The following is a 21608-nucleotide window of genomic DNA, read 5'->3' as shown; positions in this document are numbered from 1 at the left end:
TCCTCTCATACCAATGGACAGGTACTCAGACAGAAATCTAACAGAGAATTAAGAGACTTAATGGAGGTAATGAATCAAATGGAGTTAACAGACATCTATAGAACATTCCACCCAACTAGGAAAGAATATACCTTCTTCTCTGCGGCTCAAGGAACCTTCGCAAAAATTGACCACATACTCAGTAACAAAGCAAACTTCCACAGTTACAAAAAAATATTAGTAACCACCTGTGTCTTATCGGATCACCATGGATTAAAATTAGAATTCAACAACAATGTTACCCCCAGAAAGCCTACAAACTCATGGAAAATGAATAGTCAACTACTGAACCACACTTGGGTCAAGTAAGAAATAAAGAAAGAAATAAAAGTCTTCCTTGAACTTAATGAAAATAAAGACACAACATACTCAAACCTATGGGACACTATGAAATCAGTGCTAAGAGGAACGTTCATAGTACTAAGTGCCCACTTTAAGAAAACAGAGAAACCACTCATTGGAGACTTAACAGCACAGCTGAAAGCTCTAGAAAAAAGAAGAAGACTCACCTAGGAGGAGTAGAAGACTAGAAATAATCAAACTGAGGGCTGAAATCAACAGAATAGAAACACAGAAAACAATCCAAAGAATCAATGAAACAAAGAGGTGGTTTGTGGAGAAAATCAACAAGATTGACAAACCCCTATCCAAACTAATCAAACAGCAGAGAGAGAACAAGCAAATTAATAAGATCAGAAATGAAAGGGGGGACATAACCACAGACACAGAAGAAATTCAGAGAATCATTAGACCTTACTACAAAATCCTGTATGCCACAAAATTGGAAAATATGAAATAAATGGACATGCTTTAGACAAGTACCATATACCAAAGTTAAACCAGGACCAGGTGAACAATCTAAATAGACCTGTAAGTCAAGAAGAATTAGAAGCTGTAATCAAAAATCTCCCTACCAAAAAAAGTCCAGGACCAGATGGTTTCAATGCAGAATTCTACTAGAACTTCCAGGAAGACCTAATACCTATACTTCTTAATGTATTTCACAATATAGAAACAGAAGAGTCATTGCCAAATTCCTTTTATTAAGCTACAGTTACCCTGATACCAAAACCATACAAATACTCAAACAAGAAAGACAATTACAGGCCAATCTCACTCATGAACCTCAATGCAAAAATTCTCAATAAAATACTGGCAAACCGAATCCAAGAACACATTAGAATAGTTACCCATTATGATCAAGGAGGCTTCATAACAGAGATGCAGCACTGACTCAATATACAAAAATCTATCAATGTAATCCATCTAAATAAACTGAAAGAAAAAAACATATGATCATCTCATTAGATGCTGAAAAAGCATTTGACAAAATTCAACACCCCTTTATGATAAAGGTCTTGGAGAGATTAGGGATACAAGGGTCATACCTAAACATAATAAAAGCTATTTACAGCAAGCCGACAGTTAACATCAAATTACACAGAGAGAAACGCAAAGCCACCCCACTTAAATCAGGAACACGACAAGGCTGTCCACTCTCTCCATACCTCTTTAATATAGTGCTTTAAGTTCTAACAATACCAATAAAACAACATAAAGGGATAAAGGGGATTTGAATTGGAAAGGAAGAAGATAAACTTTTATTATTTGCAGATGATATGATAGTGTACATATGCAAACACAAAAACTCTACCAAAGAACTCCTATAGCTGATAAACAACTTTAGTAACATGGCAGGATAGAAGAGCAATTCCAAAAAATCAGTTGCCCTCATATACACAAAAGATAAGGAAGCAGAGAAGGAAATAAGAGAAGTATCACCTTTCACGATAACCACAAATAGCTTAAAATACCTTGTGGTAACTTTAACCAAAGAAGTAAAATATGTATTTGACAAGAACTATAAATCTTTGAAGAAAGAAATTGAAGAGGATACCAGAAAATGGAAGGATCTCCTTGCTCTTGGGTTGGGAGGATCAACATAGTTAAAATGGCAATTCTACATAAAGCAATCTATATATTCAATGCAATCCCCATCAAAATCCCAACAAAATTCTTTCACTTTATAATCAACATTGCATGGAAAAACAAAAACCCAGGGTAGCCAAAACAATCTTATACAATAAAGGAACTTCTGGAGGCATTACCATCCCTGACTTCAAACTCTATTACAGAGCTACAGTATTGAAAACAGCTTGGTATTGGCATAAAAACATAGAAGTCGTCCTATAGAATCGAATAGAAGACCCAGATATTAACCCAAAAACCTATAAACATCTGACTTTCAATAAAGGAGCTAAAAGTATACATTGGAAGAAAGAAAGCTTCTTCAACAAATGGTGCTAGCATAACTGGATTTCAACCTGTAGAAGAATGAAAGTAGATCCTATCTATCATCATGCACAAAACTCAAGTCCAAGTGGATTAGAGACCTCAATATCAATCTGAACACAATGAACTTGATAGAAGAGAAAGTAGGAAGTAGTCTACAACACATGAGCACAGGAGACCGCTTCCTATGTATAACCCCAGCAGCACAAACATTAAGAGCAACATTGAATAAATGGGACCTCCTGAAACTGAGTAGCTTCTGTAAAGCAAAGGACACTGTCATTAAGACAAAAAGGCAACCTACTGACTGGGAGAAGATCTTCACCAACCCCACAACAGAAAAAGGTCTGGTCTCCAAAATATATAAAGAACTGAAGAAACTAGACTTTAAAATGCTAATTAACCCAATTAAAAAATGGGGCACTGAACTGAACAGAGAAATCTCAACAGAAGAAGTAAAAATGGGCAAAAGACACTTAAGGTCATGCTCAACCTCCTTAGCAATCAGGGAAATGCAAATAAAAACAACTTTGAGATACCATCTTACACCTGTCAGAATGGCTAAAATCAAAAACACCAATGATAGCCTTTGCTGGAGAGGTTTTGGAGTAAGGGGTATACTCATCCATTGCTGGTGGGGATGCAAACTTGTGCAACTACTTTGGAAAGCAGTGTGGCAGTTTCTCAGGATATCTGGGATCAACCTACACCAGGACCCAGCAATACCACTCTTGGAAATATACCCAAGAGACTCCATATCATATTACATAAACATTTGTTCAACTATGTTCATTGCAGTATTATATGTAATAGCCAGAACCTGGAAATAACCTAGATGCCCTTCAATGGAAGAATGAATCAGCAGTAAAATACAATGATATCTTGAATTTTGCATGCAAATTGATAGAAATAGAAAACACTATCCTGAGTGTAACCCAGACCCAAAAAGATGAACATGAGATGTACTCACTCATAATTGGTTTCTAGCCATAAATAATGGACATTGAGACTATAATTCATGATCATAAAGATGTTAATTACGAAGGTAAACTGAAAGAAAAACATAGTTATCTTCCTGGATATTGGAAGTAGACAAGATTGCCAGTCAAAAATAGGGAACTTTGGGTTGGGATGGAATGGGGTAAGGGGAGATGGGGAGAGAAAAGTAAGAAGGGGAGGATGGGGAGACCCTGGGAGAATGGGATGGTTGGGATAAAGAAAGGGTGGATATGGGAGCAGGGAAGTTTATGTCTTAATTAAGGGAGCCATTTTAGGGTTGGCAAGAGACTTGACTCTAGAGGGATTTCCAGGCATCCAGGGAGATGTCCCCAGCTAGTTCCTTGGACAGCTGAGGAGAGGATGCCTGAAATGGCCCGATTGTATAGCCATACTGACGAATATCATGCATATCACCATAGAACCTTCAGCTGGCATTGGATGGAGATAGAGACAGAGCCCCATATTGAAGCACTGGACTGAGCTCCCAAGGTCCAAATGAGGAGCAGAAGGAGGGAGAACATGAACAAGGAAGTCAGGACTGCGGGGGGTGCATCCACCCACTGAGATGCTGGGGCTGATTTAGTGGGAGCTCACAAGGCCAGCTGAACTGTGACTAAAAAATCATGGGAAAAATACGAACTCCCTGAAGTTGGCAGACAATGAGGACTGCTGAGAGCCAAGGACAATGTAACTGGGTCTTGATCCAGTTGCATGTACTGGTTTGTGTCAGCCTAACCTGTCTGGATGCTCGTCTTCCTAGAACTGGATGGAGGGGGGATGACCTAGGACTTCCCACATGCAGGGTACCCTGACTCTTCTTTGGGGTGGAGAGGGAGGAGCAGGTGTGTGGGGGGAGGGGGAAGGAAATGGGAGGCAAGGAAGAAGTGGAAATTTTTAAATAAAAAATAGGATTAAAAAAAGAAGGCATATTTTTCCAACTACAAAATATAGAAAGTAAATGAACATTACTTCCACTTCTAACAATGCTCTGAAGTGTTTAAAGAGAGGGCTTCTCTTTTGGAGAAAGGATTGTACTTTTCTCATGAAAGCTCCTAAGAAGTTACTCTTTCAAAAGAAAGGACTTATTTTTCCACTACAGAATATAGAAAGTAATTGAACATTCCTTTCAATTCTGACAGTGCTTTGAAGTGTTTAAGAGAATGCTTTTCTTTTCAGAGAAAGGATTGTACATTTCTCATGAAAGCTTTTAAAGTTAAAAGCACTTTCAAAACAAAGGACTTATCTTTCTATCTATAGAACATAGAACATAGTTGAACATTCGCTTCACTTCATACAATGCCTTGAAGAGTTTGAAGAGAGTGGTTCTTTTTTTGCAGAAAGATTGTACATTTCTTATGAAAGCTTCTAAGAAGTTAAATACACTTTCAAAACAAAGGGCTAATCTTCCAACTATAGAATATAGAAAGTAATTGAACATTCCTTTTCACTTCTAACAATGTTTTTAAATGTTGAGAGAGAATGCTCCTCTTTTTAGAGAAATGATTGTCCATTTCTAATAAAAGCTTCTAAGAAGTTAAATACACTTGCAAAAGAAAGGGCTTATCTTTCCCATTAGCAAACATAGTAACTGAACATTCCTTTAACTTCTAAATGCTTTGAAATATTGATAGAGAATGCTTGTTTTTTAGAGAAAGGATTGTACATTTCTCTTGAGAGTTTCTGAGAAGTTAAATACACTTTCAAAATAAAAGGCTTATCTTTCCGACTACAGAATATAGAAAGGAATTGAACACTCCTTTCACTTCTAACAATGCTTTGAAGTGTTTGAAGAGATTGCTTCTATTTTGGAGAAAGGACTGTACTTTTTCATGAAAGCTTCTAAGAAGTTAAATATTATTTCAAAAGAAATGGCTTGTGGAAGGAGCTGCGGGCAGGCCTGCTTTTCGTCCTGCCCAGCTCCTGGCCTCCTGGCTAGCTTATGCCCCAAAATAACAACACACAATCTATATTCTTTTAAACACTGCCTGGCCCATTATTTTCAGCCTCTTATTTGCTAATTCTCATATTTTGCTTTAACCCATATTTAATAATCTGGGTAAAATCATGGGTGGTGTCTTACCAGGAAAGATTCATCATGTCTGACCTGGTGGCTTACTCCATCATGTCTAACTCAGAGAGGAGGGGCATACTAACTTCCTTTCTTCCGAGCATTCTGTTCTGTCTAGTCCACCCACCTACGGGCTGGCCTATCAAATGGACCAAGGCAGTTTCTTGATTACCCAATGAGAGTCCTCCATCATTTCCCCTTTTTCTGTTTAAATAAAAAAAAGAAGGCTTTAACTTTAACATAGCAAAATTACACAACAAAAGAGTTATCAAGTAAGAATTACAGTTACAATATTTTATCTACTTTATCTTTTATCATAACTAAGGAAAACTATAACTATCTATTTATTCTTCAATTCCATTAAAGACTCCAGAAGGACACACTATTACCTATGTGAACAAGAACCAAGCAACTTCCAAAACTCTGGAAATGACAGAAACATCTCTTTACCTGAATAGTCACCCAAAATTCCTCTGTACCACTGGGGCATCTATCTTCAGCCTACAGGCCCATAGTGTTCAGGAGATTTTCCCATGAAGCAGGAAATTTCAAAGAGAGTTCAGTCACTATCTGTGGTGTCTTGCAGAACGTCTCGCAGACTCATGAATCAGGAACCCCAAAAGACCATCTCACCTTTTGGCAAATTCAACAGTCCTCTCTCTGTGGGTACTTTGTGTCCAGTTTATGCCTCAGTCCAGGCAAGATCAGTTTCTTGCCCAAACTGCTGTCAAAGTCCATAAGGAGCCTCCTCGATGCCCATCTTCCTCTTGAAGTAGATTGGTGCTGCCAGGAGAAGACGTCTCTCATTGTCATGAAAAGCCTTAAGTTATTAAGACATTAAATGTCATATTCTGTAGTCTTTGAAAGATATGAAGAATGTCTATCTAAAATATATCTATGCACATCTAGAAAATCTAACTAACATGACTACAAGTTTGACTATTATTGATGACTATCCATTAACAACCTATCTACATTACATTTTTAAATGAACTACACAATCACAATAGCTTAATCAAGATCAGAAATACATATACATATAACAAAATTGACCTTGAATTTAAATCACTAAATCAAAATCCATATTAATGCAAATTATTCGTATCTATATCATACCCCCCCCTTTAAATATAAAAGAACATTTATAAACAATATTTGGGAATATGGACATAGTTATTTCTCTCCAAACTGCTTCCTGCTGAATGAGGGCACTGTTAATTAGGTCTTTCATGGTATAACCTGTCTGCCAGGTTCATATCAGTCAGCAGTTGAGTGAAGTAATTTTTGTGGGTGTTCACAGCAACCTCTCAGGAGGGTGTGGTCTATCATACCATATTGGGATAGAAGCAATCCATAGGGTCTCATCCTCTGTGAAAACAAAAGAAGGACTTTTTCAAAGCATCATAAACTTAGATCCAAATTTTGAAGTCAAGGTATTTTCAAAATATCTATCTTGGATTAGTTCAGCAGCATTTATAAACAAATATCTTTTAGAAGCTGTTGCTCCTTCCTCAGCATTCGAACAATTCAAAGAGAGCATAATAGTATACAGCATCAAGATTCTCTGTGTATTTTCCATCTTTGTGTGGCTTTATTTTAACCTCATTTCATTCATTTTTACTTTTATTTTTTTGAGACAGGTTCTCTGTATATCTTTGTCCTAGAATAATTCTATAGACCAGGTTGTTCTTGAACTCACAGAGATCCACTGGTCTCTGCCTCCCAGGCATGGAGATTAAAGGTGTGTGCTACCACACCTTGAAGTTACAGAGGTCAATCCACCTCTGCCCCTTGAAGTCACAGAGGTCAATCTACCTCTGCCTCTCCAGTGTTGGGATTAAAGTTGTGTACTACCACACCCAACTACTCCCTTTTTTCTTTTTTACTTTTAAGAACTTTAACCTTTAGCATGCATATATTCCTAACACACTATAAAACATTTAAAGTTTTGGTTTTTTTGAATCTCTCTTTACTATATATCTTTTTCTTACCACGTGAGTCTTTAAGGAGAGGATTAAAACTGTGGCCTTGATGGCTAGATCCAGCCCATTTCTTAGCTTTCCAGCCTCATGGTGGAGGTACTGGCCAGAGCCGTGTTCATCACCACAACTCTACAGTGTTTCAAGGTCCCTGCCAGCAAGCAACTCACAGCATTCTGCTCACAGACCACAAACAGTCAGACTGCCTGTATGAAAGAGTCAGAGTTTGCCCTGGCAGGACAGCCCAGAAAGCTGGTATCTTAAAGCAGTGAAACTTTTTTTCCTGATATAGCTGAAAACCAAAAGCATGCGGTCGGCTTTTCATCTACACTATATAAGTGTTTCATGGCAGGACCTCTTAAAAGAGCTGCAGGGTCTTGCAGCCAAAGCCGAGTCAAGAAGCCTCTCTTAAATGAGAGCACTTGTTTGCCTCTACCAAGCAGAGCCAGACCTGAGAAATTGCTGCTACCAAGAAAATATGCTTTACTTTTTCTTTCCCAAGCTTTCTCAGGCTTTCTGTGGATTCAGTTATCCATGACTGGGCGCCATTCTGTAGTGATGAGCAGCGGGCTGTGTTCCTGCTTTTCATCCCACCCAGCTCCTGGCCACCTGGCTAGCTTATGCCCGAAAATAACAACACACAAACTGTAATCTTTTAAACACTGCCTGGCCCATTAGTTTCAGCCTCTTATTGGCTAATTCTCACATTTTGCTTTAACCCATATTTAATAATCTGTGTAACACCACAAGTGGTGTGCTAGTGGGAAAGATTCAGCATGTCTGACCTGGCGGCTGGCTCCATCGTGTCTGTCCCAGAGAGGAGAGGCATACTAACTTCCCTTCTTCCCCACATTCTGTTCTGTCTAGTCCATCCACCTAAGGGCTGGCCTATCAAATGGACCAAGTCAGTTTCTTCATTAACCAAAAGCTAAGAGTCTGTATAAATGGCGTTTTTATTGAAGGCTTATTAAACACAAGTGTGGAAGAAAGTATCATTACTCCAGAACCTTGGCATCCGAATTTGCCTCTTCAAGAGGTGGACATTCAGTTCCTGGGAACTGAAACCCTATCTCGTGTAAAACAAAGCACGAGATGGGTTGAATGCATAGAGCCTGAAGGGCAAATAGGAAGACTAAGGCCATATATAGCCAACATTGCAATAAATTTATGGGGCCGTGACATGTTACAGCAATGGAATACCCATTGACATTAGCAATGGAATGGATTAACATTTCTGTAGTTCCAGGAACTCATAATTCTGGGAAGGATATGATGAGGTATTATGGAAAAAGGTCACCAGCCAGTCAGGCTGTACAAGAATGATGTGGGAGAGTCTTCTGTTTGTGTTGATTTCATTTGTTAATAAAGAAACTGCTTTGACCCATTTAATAGGCCAACCCTTAGGTGGGTGGAGTAGAGAGAACAGGAAGAAGGAAGTGAGGTAGATGGCTCAGACAGTCGCCATGCCTCTCCTCTCCGAGAAGGACGCAGGTTAAGATCTCTCCTAGTAAGTGACGACCTTATGGTGCTACACAAATTACTAAATATGGGTTAATTAGCCAATAAGAGGCTGAAACTAATGGGCCGGGCAGTGTTAAAAAGAATACGGTTTCTGTGTAATTATTTTGGGTGTAAAGCTAGCTGTGCAGAGCCGGGTGGCGGGAAGCAGCCCACCATTCCATCTACACAAGAACATACAGCAAATAACAAACCTTTAGAGGTACCAGCAGCCCTACCTTTAAAATGGCTAACTGAAAAGCCAATGTGGATCAAACAGTGGCCTCTAGCTGAAGATAAATTACAGGCATTGGAACAGCTGGTACAAGAGCAACTAGATTCTCACAATATTGAGGAATCAACCAGCCCTTGGAATTCTCCTGTGTTTGCTGTAAAAAAGAAATCTGGTAAATGGAGAATGGTGACAGATCTAAGAGCTGGCAACAAGGTAATTCAACCTATGGGCCCACTACAATCTGGAATTCCTTTGCCTTCTCTATTACCAAAAGGATGGCCTCTTATAGTTATTGATTTGAAAGATTGTTTTTTCACTATACCTTTACAAGAAAAGGATAGAGAAAAATTTGCCTTCACAGTGCCTACCTATAATAATTCTCAGCCTACTAGGAGATAACAATGGAATATCCTCCCACAGGGTATGCTCAATAGTCCTACATTGTGCCAATATTTTGTAAGTAAGCCATTGGAAATAATTCATAAGCAATTTCCCAAGTCCATCATTTATCATTAATGGATGATATTTTGTTATCTGATTCAAATAAAGATACTTTAGAAAGGATGTTTGAAGAAGTAAAGAAAGTCTTGCCTAAATGGGGATTACAAATTGCCCCTGCAAAGACTCAAAGAGGAAACTCTATTAATTACCTAGGTTACAGAATAAGGTTAGAGAAAATTAAAATGCAAAAGGCACAAATTAGAAGAGACCGGTTACAGACTCTTAATGACTTCCAAAGATTGTTAGGAGACATTTCCAGTCTACGACCAGCTGTTGGGATAACACCTGATCTAATAGTTCATTTAAACAAAACCTTAGATGGTGATAAAGATTTGAATAGTCCCAGAAAACTGACAGCTGAAACAGAAAAGGAACTTACAATGATTGAGGAAAAATTACAGGCGACATATGTAGATAGGGTGAACCCAAATCTTAGCTGCATTCTAGTCATATTGCCTTTCAGAATTTCTCCTATAGGGATTTTAATGCAGAGGGAAGATATTATTTTAGAGTGGATATTTATACCTAATAAACCAAGTAAAAAATTCAAAAATCTTATGTGGAAAAAGTCTCTGAATTAATTATAAAAGGTAAGCTGAGACTTCTTCAACTAGCAGGTATAGACCCAGCAGAAATTATAGTGCCTTTTACTACTGAGGAAATAGAAGTTATGGGACTACAATGAACCATGGCAAGGACCTTGTGCTAATTTTTGGGAGAAATTAATAGCAACTATCCCAAAAGTGATAAAATTAACATCATAAAGATAACTTCTTGGATTCTTCCTAGAATTGTACAAGATGCTCCAGTAACTGGAGCCCATACAGTTTATACTGATGCAAATAAATCAGGGAAAGAAGGTTACAAGTCAGATGGATTGAGTAAGGTGGAACAAAGCCCTTATAATTCTGTCCAGAAGGCAGAATTATATGCCATTCTTATGGTGCTAAGAGACTTTAAAGAATCTCTTAATATAGTTACAGATTCACAATATGCAGAAAGAGTTATCTTGCATATTGAAACTGCTGAATTTATACCTGATGACACAGAGTTGACTTCATTGTTTATCCAGGTACAAGACATAATCAAGAATAGGCTTAGTCCAATGTACGTAACACACATCCAGTCCCATACAGGTCTGCCTGGTCCTCTAGCACAAGGTAATGCTGAGATTTAATAATTATTGGATGGAAGTGTATTGCAGGCCTCAAAATTTCATAGAAAGCACCACATCAATAGTAAAGGCCTAAAGAAAGAATTTTCCATTACATAGCAACAAGCTAAGGATATTATAAAGAGATGTCCTACTTGTTCTTTCTATAATCAAACACCATTGCCTGCAGGGAGTAACCCAAAGGGTACTCAAAGGAATAAAATCTGGCAGATGGATATGTTTCACTTTATGGAACGGTAAATTAAAATATGTATACCACACCATAGACACATATCCATGTTTTCAATGAGCTACTGCCCTGACCTCAGAAAAGGATGATTCAGTAATCACACATTTATTGGAAGTTATAGCCATCATGGGTATTCCTGTGCAAATAAAGACAGACAATGGTCCAGCATATGTATCTAAGAAAATGAAACACTTTTTTGATTATTGTAATATTAAGCATATTACAGGTATACCAAATAATCCTACAGGTCAGGCAGTTATAGAAAGATCAAATCATACTATAAAGGATATGCTGAACAAACAGAAAGGGATGGAAAATACCCCCAGAAATAGATTGCATGATGCTTTATTAACCTTGAATTTTCTTAACCCTAATGAGAAAGGAACAACAGTGGCAGAAAGACATTGGACAATGGAAAAGTCTGCTGAACTAAATTAACCGATTTATTTCAAAGATGTGCTGACCTCTCAATGGAAGCCAGGAGATGTAATACATTGTGGATGGGGTTTTGCTCTTGTTTCCACAGGAGTAGAAAAATTGTGGATACCATCAAAATTAATAAAGGTTCGATTTGAAGAAGAGAAACCTCTTGGAAAGGTGAAATGACAGCTCATCCACAATGATGGTATTTATACAGGTATTAAGAAAAACATATAGAATGGGGGCAGGCTTCTGTTCTTATCTCCACAGGTAAATATTCATCTTTGAAAAATTCAAGGGACCCTGGATGTTTGAATACTGACAGATGGAAAAATAACTGCCAAATAGGGACCATCAAGAAAACTGAATAGGTTCCATAAGTAAAATATACTAAATCATATTTCTAAATTTATAGAGCTGGTTTTGGAGTTGGACTCTGGCTCAGTCCCTCTCTAATTCCAAGCCTGTTGTTAAAAGAAAAACCCAGAATTTCTGGAGTTTCTGTCTCATGTCAAGAGCCATGATATGGGACAGAAAGAAATATGAGTTTAGAAAACATCTGTGCTTTTCTTCATATCTATCACACCTTTCATTGAATATATCTATCATGCATTTCATTGAATATATGTATGTCTATATATGTCTATATGATTAATGTTTAAGTTTTTCACAATGAACAATGAGTTTTTCCTGCAGTGATATTTGAAGTTTCCAGGAAGAAGATGGGGCCCCATAATAACAACTCCACCTGGTTGATATGATGTCATGATACTGATAGCGCTACTATAAGACATGTTTTGTGTACCAGCTGCACAAGACAGTTCGAAATTGGTTAGTTGAAATGGTGCACATCTTGTACAATATTCTGGCCCGACATGTACAAAATACTGAGAGACTACTTGCAATTTTTAAAGACACTGATCTTGAAATTTAACCATCATTTTACTTTCACAGGATCCACCAGAAAGAACGTCGGCCCATGACAGCTAAAAGTAATTCTACAGAACAACATCCCCTCTCCCAGTAAAGTTTGTCCTTGGGTTTAAGGACATTATTTAAGGGTTGATTATAATTAGTATATGGTTGAGGGTTGGGGGTTAGGGCAGAAATTTTATGAGCTCAGGAATCTTTTTGAAAAAAGGAGGGATAATTGGATGATGGGATAATGGATTTTGTACCGGCGGTCGGAAGGGTTTGGAAATAAACAAAGATAGTCCTTAATAATAAATCAGTTTTAATAAAAGGAGAAATAAGGGAACTTACAGAGCCAAGGGTCCAGTGAAGCTGAGGGTAATGGGGGGGGCAAAAACAGGGGCTCCTTCCGGGACCCGGTCCTTTGTTTTTCTCATGGTTTATTTTTTTATATTTAAAAATTTCCATCTCCTCCCCTCCTCCTCCCCCTTCCTCCCCTCCTCCTCCCCCTTCCCTCCCCTCCTTCTCCCCCTTCCCTCCCCTCCCCTCCACCCATACCTCCCCTCCCTCCCTCTCAAGGCCAAGGAGCCATCAGGGTTCCCTACTCTATGCTAAGACCAAGGTCCTCCCAACTTCCCCCAGGTCCAGGAAGGTGATTGACCAAGCTGAGAAGGCTCCCACAGAGCCCGTCCATGCAGAAGAATCAGAGCCCAGTGTCACTGTCCTTTGCTTCTCAGTCAGCCCCCGCTGTTGGCCACATTCAGAGAGACGGGTTTGGTCGCATGATCCATCAGTTCCATTCCAACTGGAGTTGGTGATCTCCCATTAGTTCTGTCCCACCGTCTCCATGAGTGAACGCACCCCTCACGTTCCTGACTTTCTCCCTCATGTTCTCTCTCCTTCTGCTCCTCATCAGGACCTTGGGAGCTCAGTCCAGTGCTCCAATGTGGGGCTCAGTCATTTTCCCCATCTATCACCAGATGGAGGTTCCCTCACGGTCCTGACTTTCTTTCTCATGTTCTCTCTCCTTCTGCTCCTCATCAGGACCTTGGGAGCTCAGTCCGGTGCTCCAATGTGGGGCTCTGTCATTTTCTTCATCTATCGTCAGGTAGAGGTTCTATGGTGATATGCAAGAAATTCATCAGTATGGCTATAGGAACTGGCCTTTTCAGGCTCCCTCTCCTCAGCTGCCCAAGGGACTAACTGGGGGGCGTCTCCCTGGAAACCTGGGAACCCCTCTAGGGTCAAGTCTCTTGACAACCCTCAGGTGGCTCGTGGATTGGGAGGATCAACATAGGAAAAATGGCAATTCTACCAAAAGCAATCTATAGATTCAATGCAATCCCAATCAAGGTCCCATTAAAATTCTTCACAGAGATTGAGAGGACAATAATCAACTTTATATGGAAAAACAAGAAACCCAGGATAGCCAAAAAAATCTTATACAATAAAGGTACTTCTGGAGGCATTACCATCCCTGACTTCAAACTCTATTACAGAGCTACAGTATTGAAAACAGCTTGGTATTGGCATAAAAACAGAGAAGTTGACCAATGGAATCGTATAGAAGACCCGGATCTTAAACCACAAACCTACGAACACCTGATTTTTGATAAAGGAGCCAAAAGTACACAATGGAAGAAAGAGGGCATCTTCAACAAATGGTGCTGGCATAACTGGATGTCAACCTGTAGAAGAATGAAAGTAGATCCATATCTATCACCATGCACAAAACTCAAGTTCAAATGGATTAAAGACCTCAATATTAATCTGAACACATTGAGCTTGATAGAGAAGAAAGTGGGAAGTACTCTACAACAAATGGGCACAGGGAACCGTTTCCTACGCATAACCCCAGCTGCACAGACATTAAGGGCAACATTGAATAAATGGGACCTCCTGAAGTTGAGCAGCTTCTGTAAAGCAAAGGACATTGTCACTAAGACACAAAGGCAGCCTACTGACTGGGAAAAGATCTTCACCAACCCTGCTACTGACAAAGGTCTGATCTCTAAAATATATAAGGAACTCAAGAGACTAGACGGTAAAATGCCAATTAACCCAATTAAAAAATGGGGCGCTGAACTGAACAGATAATTCCCAACAGAAGAAGTTCAAATGGCCAAAAGACACTTAAGGTCATGCTCAACCTCCCTAGCTATTAGGGAAATGCAAATCAAAACAACTTTGAGATATCATCTTACACCTGTCAGATTGGCTAAAATCCAAAACACCAATAATAACCTTTGCTGGAGAGGTTGTGGGGTAAGGGGTACACTCATCCATTGCTGGTGGGAATGCACACTTGTGCAACCACTTTGGAAAGCAGTGTGGCAGTTTCTCAGGAAATTCGGGATCAACCTACCCCAGGACCCAGCAATTCCACTATTGGGAATCTACCCAAGAGATGCCCAATCATACTACAAAAGCATATGCTCATCTATGTTCATAGCAGCATTATTTGTAATAGCCAGATCCTGGAAACAACCTAGATGCCCTTCAGTGGAAGAATGGATGAAGAAACTGTGGAATATATACATGCTAGAATACTACTCAGCAGTAAAAAACAATGACATCTTGAATTTTGCAGGCAAATGGATGGAAATAGAAAACACTATTCTGAGTGAGGTAACCCAGACCCAAAAAGATGAACATGGGATGTACTCACTCATAATCGGTTTTTAGCCATAATTAAAGGATGTCGAGCCTATAAATTTGGGATCCTTCAGAAGATAATAAGAAGCTGAACTCCCAAAAAAAGATATAGTAATCCTCCTGGATACTGGAAGTAGACACGATCGCCAGGCAAAATTGGGAACTTGAGGGTTGGGTGAGACTGGGCCAAGGGAAGATGGGGAGAGAAAAGTGTGAAGGGGAGAATGGGGGGAGCTCAGAGGAATGGGATGCTTGGGATACAGGAAGGGTGGATATGGGAGCAGGGAAGCATATATCTTAATTTAAGGACCCGGTCCTTTTTAAAGGACCTTACTCCCCTGGGGCAGCCACGCCCCTGAACGCAGGGATTGGGCCAGCTGCCCCAACATCTCCCCCTTTTGTCTAAATAAGGCAGATTCAGAAACCAAATACAACTATATACAATGGGAACAGACCATATAAAATTACAAGAAGTAAACAATATTAGGTTAGGAACATATAACAAAAAATTTCACTAATCATTCTACTTTGGGAAGTCTAAATAATGTAGAAGGTAGCTACAATTATCTAATCTTCAACCCCATCAAAGATCTGAGAAGGAAAGTAATATTACTAAAGCAACCAGGAAGCACAAACGAGAAGCTTCCAAAATGTGCAACAGAAGACAGAGACAATTGACTACCTGGGCAACCACACGAAATCTTGATAGCAATGTTGAGGCAACCAACTTTGGCTGAGGCCTGATAAAACCTGACATACCATTATACAACAACAAGGAACCTTTAGTAGAACTATCCTTATCCTGTCTTGGCAAGATAAGACAATTCCGTTTTATCCACTTATGGATATTTCATAGTTTAGTCAGTAATGGAGGTATGGGCTTTTCTTTGCCCAAAGGCCAGTTCTGCCAAGAAGAAGACAAACTCCCAGTGGAGTGTCTTTGGTGCTCAACATTCTCTCGGGAGTAGAGCATTGTTGCCAGGAGTGATTGTGTCTCATAATTACAAAACTCTAGGTTATATTAAAGGCCATGTTCTATAGCTCTTCAAAGAGGTCGAAGATTATGCTATCTATACTAAATACAACCTTTATGTGTCTAAAAAACCTGATTATCCTAAATATAAATATGACAAACATATAATTCTCAACACTTATCTAACTGTATGACTAATAGAATAGGCAACTGTGCAATAAATGAAGACAATGATTTCCAAATGTAAACAGGGTCATTACATAAATAATATCTGAGGTAGAAATGTACATTGCAATATAGTAAACAATGTCATTACATAAATAATATCAGAGGTAGAGATGTACATTGCAATATGGTATACAATGTCAATATAACAATTGTTTTAAACAGAGGTAGTATCATACTCTCATACAATGTTCAATATATCAATATACAAGAATCAACACTCATATAGTTTTCAAAAAACAATAACTCACAAAAATCAATTATTCCTTCAGATCACCAGTTAATCCCTCCCCCCCTTTTTTGATATAAATTATGTATATATATATATATATATATATATATATATATATATACATAATTTATACCCCTGAGTCCATATAAAGCCTTCCACAACTCTTCAACCCTATACCAGCCACCAATAAGTGTCCCTAAACCTGAGGGTAAACTTTGTTGGGGGGGGCGTCGTCATCTAAGATTGCTTCCAGCTGACATAGGGGCGACTTTTCTTCTCAGGGGGTCCTGTGAAAGCAAATGATGGTAAAATACCCAGGGTAACATTTCATCTAGGAAAAAATGTGTCTAGCCTCTGAATATTTTGAGGAAATCCGGCCAGAATGTTGTCAAAAATGTGCACTATTCAAAAGTGTTCTGTGCAGTTGGTACCAAAAACAGGCCAAATATTTGCGCTACAAAAACATGACGTCATAATAACCAGTTGGAGTTGATGTTGCGGGGCCCTGTCTTCATCCTGGAAACTGCAAAGATTACTGAAGAAAAAATTTGTCGTTTGTTGTGAGAAAGATAAGCATTATCTACAAAGACACATACAGACATATACATGCATATCTTCAATGAAAGGTGCATTAAAGACAAACATAGATATGAGGGAAAGCAAAGAAGGCAAATATATTGGTACCATTATCAACATTATTGTTATTAGTATTTGTCTCATAACATGACTCCTAACCTGAGACAGAAACTCTCAGAAATCTTTTATAAACAAGCTTGGAATTGGAGAGGGACTGGGCCAGAGTCCAACTCCAAGAAACCAGCTCTAAATATCTATAAAGAAATGCATATTGACACACATTCAAAAAATTGTTTTTTATACTCACGGAGCTTACCCAATGTTAATGCTGATCCTTGATGGGTTGCAATTGGTTTCCATCCATCAGTATTCAAGATATCCAGGGTCCCTCAGACCCTTTGAAGGTGAGCATCTTCCTGTGGAGATAAGAAAAGAACCCTGCCCCCGAACTATAGGTCTCTTACCATCAGTATGTTCACCATCCTTGTGCATGAATTGTTATTTTTCTTTTCCAAGGGGCTTCTCCTCTTCAAACCGAACCTTTATTAACTTTGATGGTATCCACGATTTTTCTTCTCCTGTGGAGACAAGAGCAAAATCCCTTCCCCAACTCAGCACATCCCCTGGCTTCCATTGTGAGGTCAGCACATCCTTGAAATAAACTGGTTGATTTAATTCAACAGACTTTTCCATTATCCAATGTCTTTCTGCAGCCGTTGTCCCCTTCTCATTAGCGTTGAGAAAATTCAAGGTTAGTAAAGCATTATATAATCTATTTCTGGGGGTATTTTCCAGCCCTTTTGTTTGTTCAACATATCCTTTATAGTCCTATATGATCTTTCAATGACTGCTTGACCTGTAGGATTGTAGGGTACACCTGTAATGTGCTTAATGTTGTAATAAGCAAAAAACCGTTTCATTTTCCTAGAGACATAAGCTGGACCATTATCCGTCTTTATTTGTGCAGGTATACCCATGATGGCCATAACTTCTAATAAGTGAGTGATTACTGAATCGGCCTTTTCTGAGCTTAAAGCAGTTGCCCATTGGAATCCTGAATAAGTGTCAATGGTATGGTGTACATATTTTAATTTTCCAAATTCTGCGAAGTGGAACACATCCATCTGCCAGATTTCATTCCTTTTAGTGCCCTTTGGGTTAGTCCCTGCAGGCAGTAGTGCTTGGTTATAGAAAGAGCAAGTAGGGCATTTCTTTACAATCTCCTTAGCTTGTTGCCATGTAATAGAAAACTCTTTCTTCAAGCCTTTGCTATTGACATGATGCTTTTCATGAAATTCGGGAGCCTGCAGCACACTACCAATCAATAACTGATCAATATCTACATTACCTCGTGCTAAAGGACCTGGCAGACCCGTATGGGATCGGATGTGTATTATATACATAGGGCAAAGTCTGTTCCTGATCATTTCTTGTACCTGGATAAACAATGAGGTTAGTTCAGTATCATCAGGTATGAATTCAGCAGTTTCAATATGTAAGATAACTCTTTCTGCATATTGTGAGTCAGTAATAATGTTAAGAGGTTCCTTAAAATCCCTTAGCACCATAAGAATGGCAAATAACTCTGCCTTTAGGACAGAATCGTAAGGACTTTGTTCCACCTTACTCAATTCTTCTGATTTGTAGCCTGCCTTCCCTGATTTATTAGCATCAGTATAAAACGTGCGGGCTCCAGTTATTGGAGCATGACGGACGATTCGAGGAAGAATCCAAGAAGTTCTCTTTATAAAGTTAAGCCTTTTGCTTTTTGGATAGTTGTTATTAATTTCTCCTAAAAAGTTAGCACAAGCTCTTTGCCATGGTTCATTATCTTCCCACAATTTTCGTATCTCATCAGCGGTGAAAGGCACTATGATTTCTGCTGGGCCTATGCCTGCTAGTTGAAGAAGTCTCAATTTGCCTTTTATGATTAGTTCAGAAACCTTTTCCACATAGGTTTTTAATTTCTTACTTGGCTTATGAGGTAGAAAGATCCACTCTAAGATAATATCATCTCTTTGCATTAAAATTCCTGTAGGAGAAATTTTTGAAGGCAATATAACGAGAATACAACTGAGTTCTGGATTCACCCTATCCACATGTGCTTCTTGCAATCTTTTTTCAACCATTGTCAGTTCTTTTTCTGCTTCAGCTGTTAATTCTCTGGGACTGTTTAGGTCTCTTTCCCCATCTAAGGTTTTGTTTAAGTGAATTATCATATCAGGTGTTATCCCAACAGCCGGTCGAAGGCTGGAAATGTCTCCCAACAACCTTTGAAAGTCATTAAGAGTTTGTAGTTGATCTCTCCTAATTTGTGCCTTTTGTGTCTTAATTTTTTTGCAAGCCTATTCTATAACCTAGATAATCAACAGAATCTTCTCTCGGAATTTTTTCAGGAGCAGTCTGTAATCCCCATTTAGGTAGAACTATTTTCACCTCTTCAAACAGTCTTTCTAATGTATCCACGTTTGAATCAGACAATAAAATGTCATCCACATAATGATAGATGATAGATTTGGGAAACATCTTGCGTATTATTTGTAATGGTTGATTTACAAAGTATTGGCACAGGGTGGGAGAGTTCAACATGCCCTGTGGGAGAACGGTCCACTGGTATCTCTTGGTAGGTTGAGAGTTATTATAAGTAGGCACTGTGAAGGCAAACTTTTCTCTATCTTTTTCTTGTAAAGGTATGGTGAAGAAACAGTCCTTCAAATAAATAACTATGAGAGGCCATCCTTTTGGTAATAAAGAAGGCAGAGGAAGTCCAGATTGCATAGAGCCCATAGGCTGAATAACCTTGTTAATAGCTCTGAGATCTGTCACCATTCTCCATTTACCATATTTTTTCTTAACCACAAATACAGGAGAATTCCAAGGGCTGGTAGATTCTTCTATATGCTGAGCATCCATTTGCTCTTGTACTAGCTGTTCTAAAGCTTGCAACTTTTCCTCAGATAAAGGCCATTGTTTTGTTCATATCGGTTTCTCAGTCAACCATTTTAGAGGTAGGGCTGTTGGTGATTCTGGAGGGGCATCCTTTGGTTTGTGTTCTTGTACAGCCCGAATGGCTGGTTTTTGCCATCTGTAATACCTTTTGATGTTTTCCTCAGAAATGTATGCTCTAGAGGCAGCAGGAATGTTAATTTGAGTATTCCATTGCTGCAATAGGTCACGACCCCATAAATTTACTGCAATATTAGCTACATATGGCCTTAATTTTCCTATTTGTCCTTCTGGTCCTATGCATTTAACCCTTCTCGTGCTTTGTCTTACTCGAGATAGGGTCCCATTTCCCAAGAGTCGAACATTTACATCCTGTAGAGGCCAATACGGATACCAAGATTCTGGAGTAATGATACTAACATCCACTCCTGTGTCCAGCAGGCCAGTAATGAAAATGCTATTTACACACACTCTTAACTTCGGTCTTTGATCACTTATAGAAGTTTGCCAAAATACACGTAATTCATCTTTCTGGCTATTTTTGCTTCTAACAGCAGACATGGGGATTTCTAATTGTCCTGACAAGGCATGTTCTCCGTTGTAATGGGAAATGACTGGACCACATTCGCCATGGGGGCCTGCGAGAGGCCCCCCACATGGCATTTCCCGCTTGCAGCAGATTTCCTTGCCTATCTCTTGATGATCTGCATTCACTGTCCCAGTGTCTACCTTTCCCACATCTCCTACATAACCCTGAAGGCTGAGGCCTCCTATTCCTGTTATTCCTGGAAAAGGCATTATTATTATTATTTCTGTAAATCCTTTGTCTGCAATTCCGTTTCATATGTCCCATTCTGACACAATTAAAACATTTGGTATTTTGATGTCTCCTTTTACTGTTGGCAATGGCTTCTTCTACCCAGGTCTCAGTGTGAAACTCAGCTGATTCAATATTCATTGTATGTAAGACCCATTCCTCCAGAGGTGCTGATCTGATCTTTAGAGGCATCAAAACCCTTTTGCACTCTACATTGGCATTCTCATAAGCCAAGGACTCAATTATTACCTGCCTTGCTTCTGGGTCAGATATCCCTATTTGTACAGCTTTAGTTAGTCTATGTAAAAAGTCAACAAATGGTTCTCTCGGACCCTGTTTAACTCTGATATATGATTCCGTTCTCTGTCTTGGGTCTTAAACCCTGTCCCAAGCCTTCAAGGCTGTGGTAGTACATATGGATAAAGTGTGTTCATCATAATTAGCTTGTTCTAGAGGATCAGAATAAAGTCCTTCACCCATAATTTGATCTAGGGTGATGTCAACTCCCTTTGATCTTTCCTGCTGTTCTAAAAGCCTAGCCTCTTGTCTGAACATACACTTCCAGCTCAATTGATGTCCGTTCTCTAGAACTGCCAAGACTAGGTCCAACCAGTCCCTTGGGGTTGCGTTCATGGTTATGGACCATGACTTTAGCATCTCCTTAACAAAGGACCTATGTATCCCAAAATTCATAACAGCTTGTTTAATATCTTTCAGATCATTCATACGGATGGGTTCCCATGTATATTCCTTGGTGACCTTAGGGTTTTTAGAACCAGTCACCTTTTCTGTAGTTATCATTGGGAATATAGGCAGAGTTCTGTTAAAGCTATCCCGGA

Source organism: Arvicola amphibius, unplaced genomic scaffold, assembly GCF_903992535.2.
Source record: "Arvicola amphibius unplaced genomic scaffold, mArvAmp1.2, whole genome shotgun sequence".
NCBI classification, from domain to species: domain Eukaryota; kingdom Metazoa; phylum Chordata; class Mammalia; order Rodentia; family Cricetidae; genus Arvicola; species Arvicola amphibius.
Note: the sequence above shows the minus strand (reverse complement) of the source record.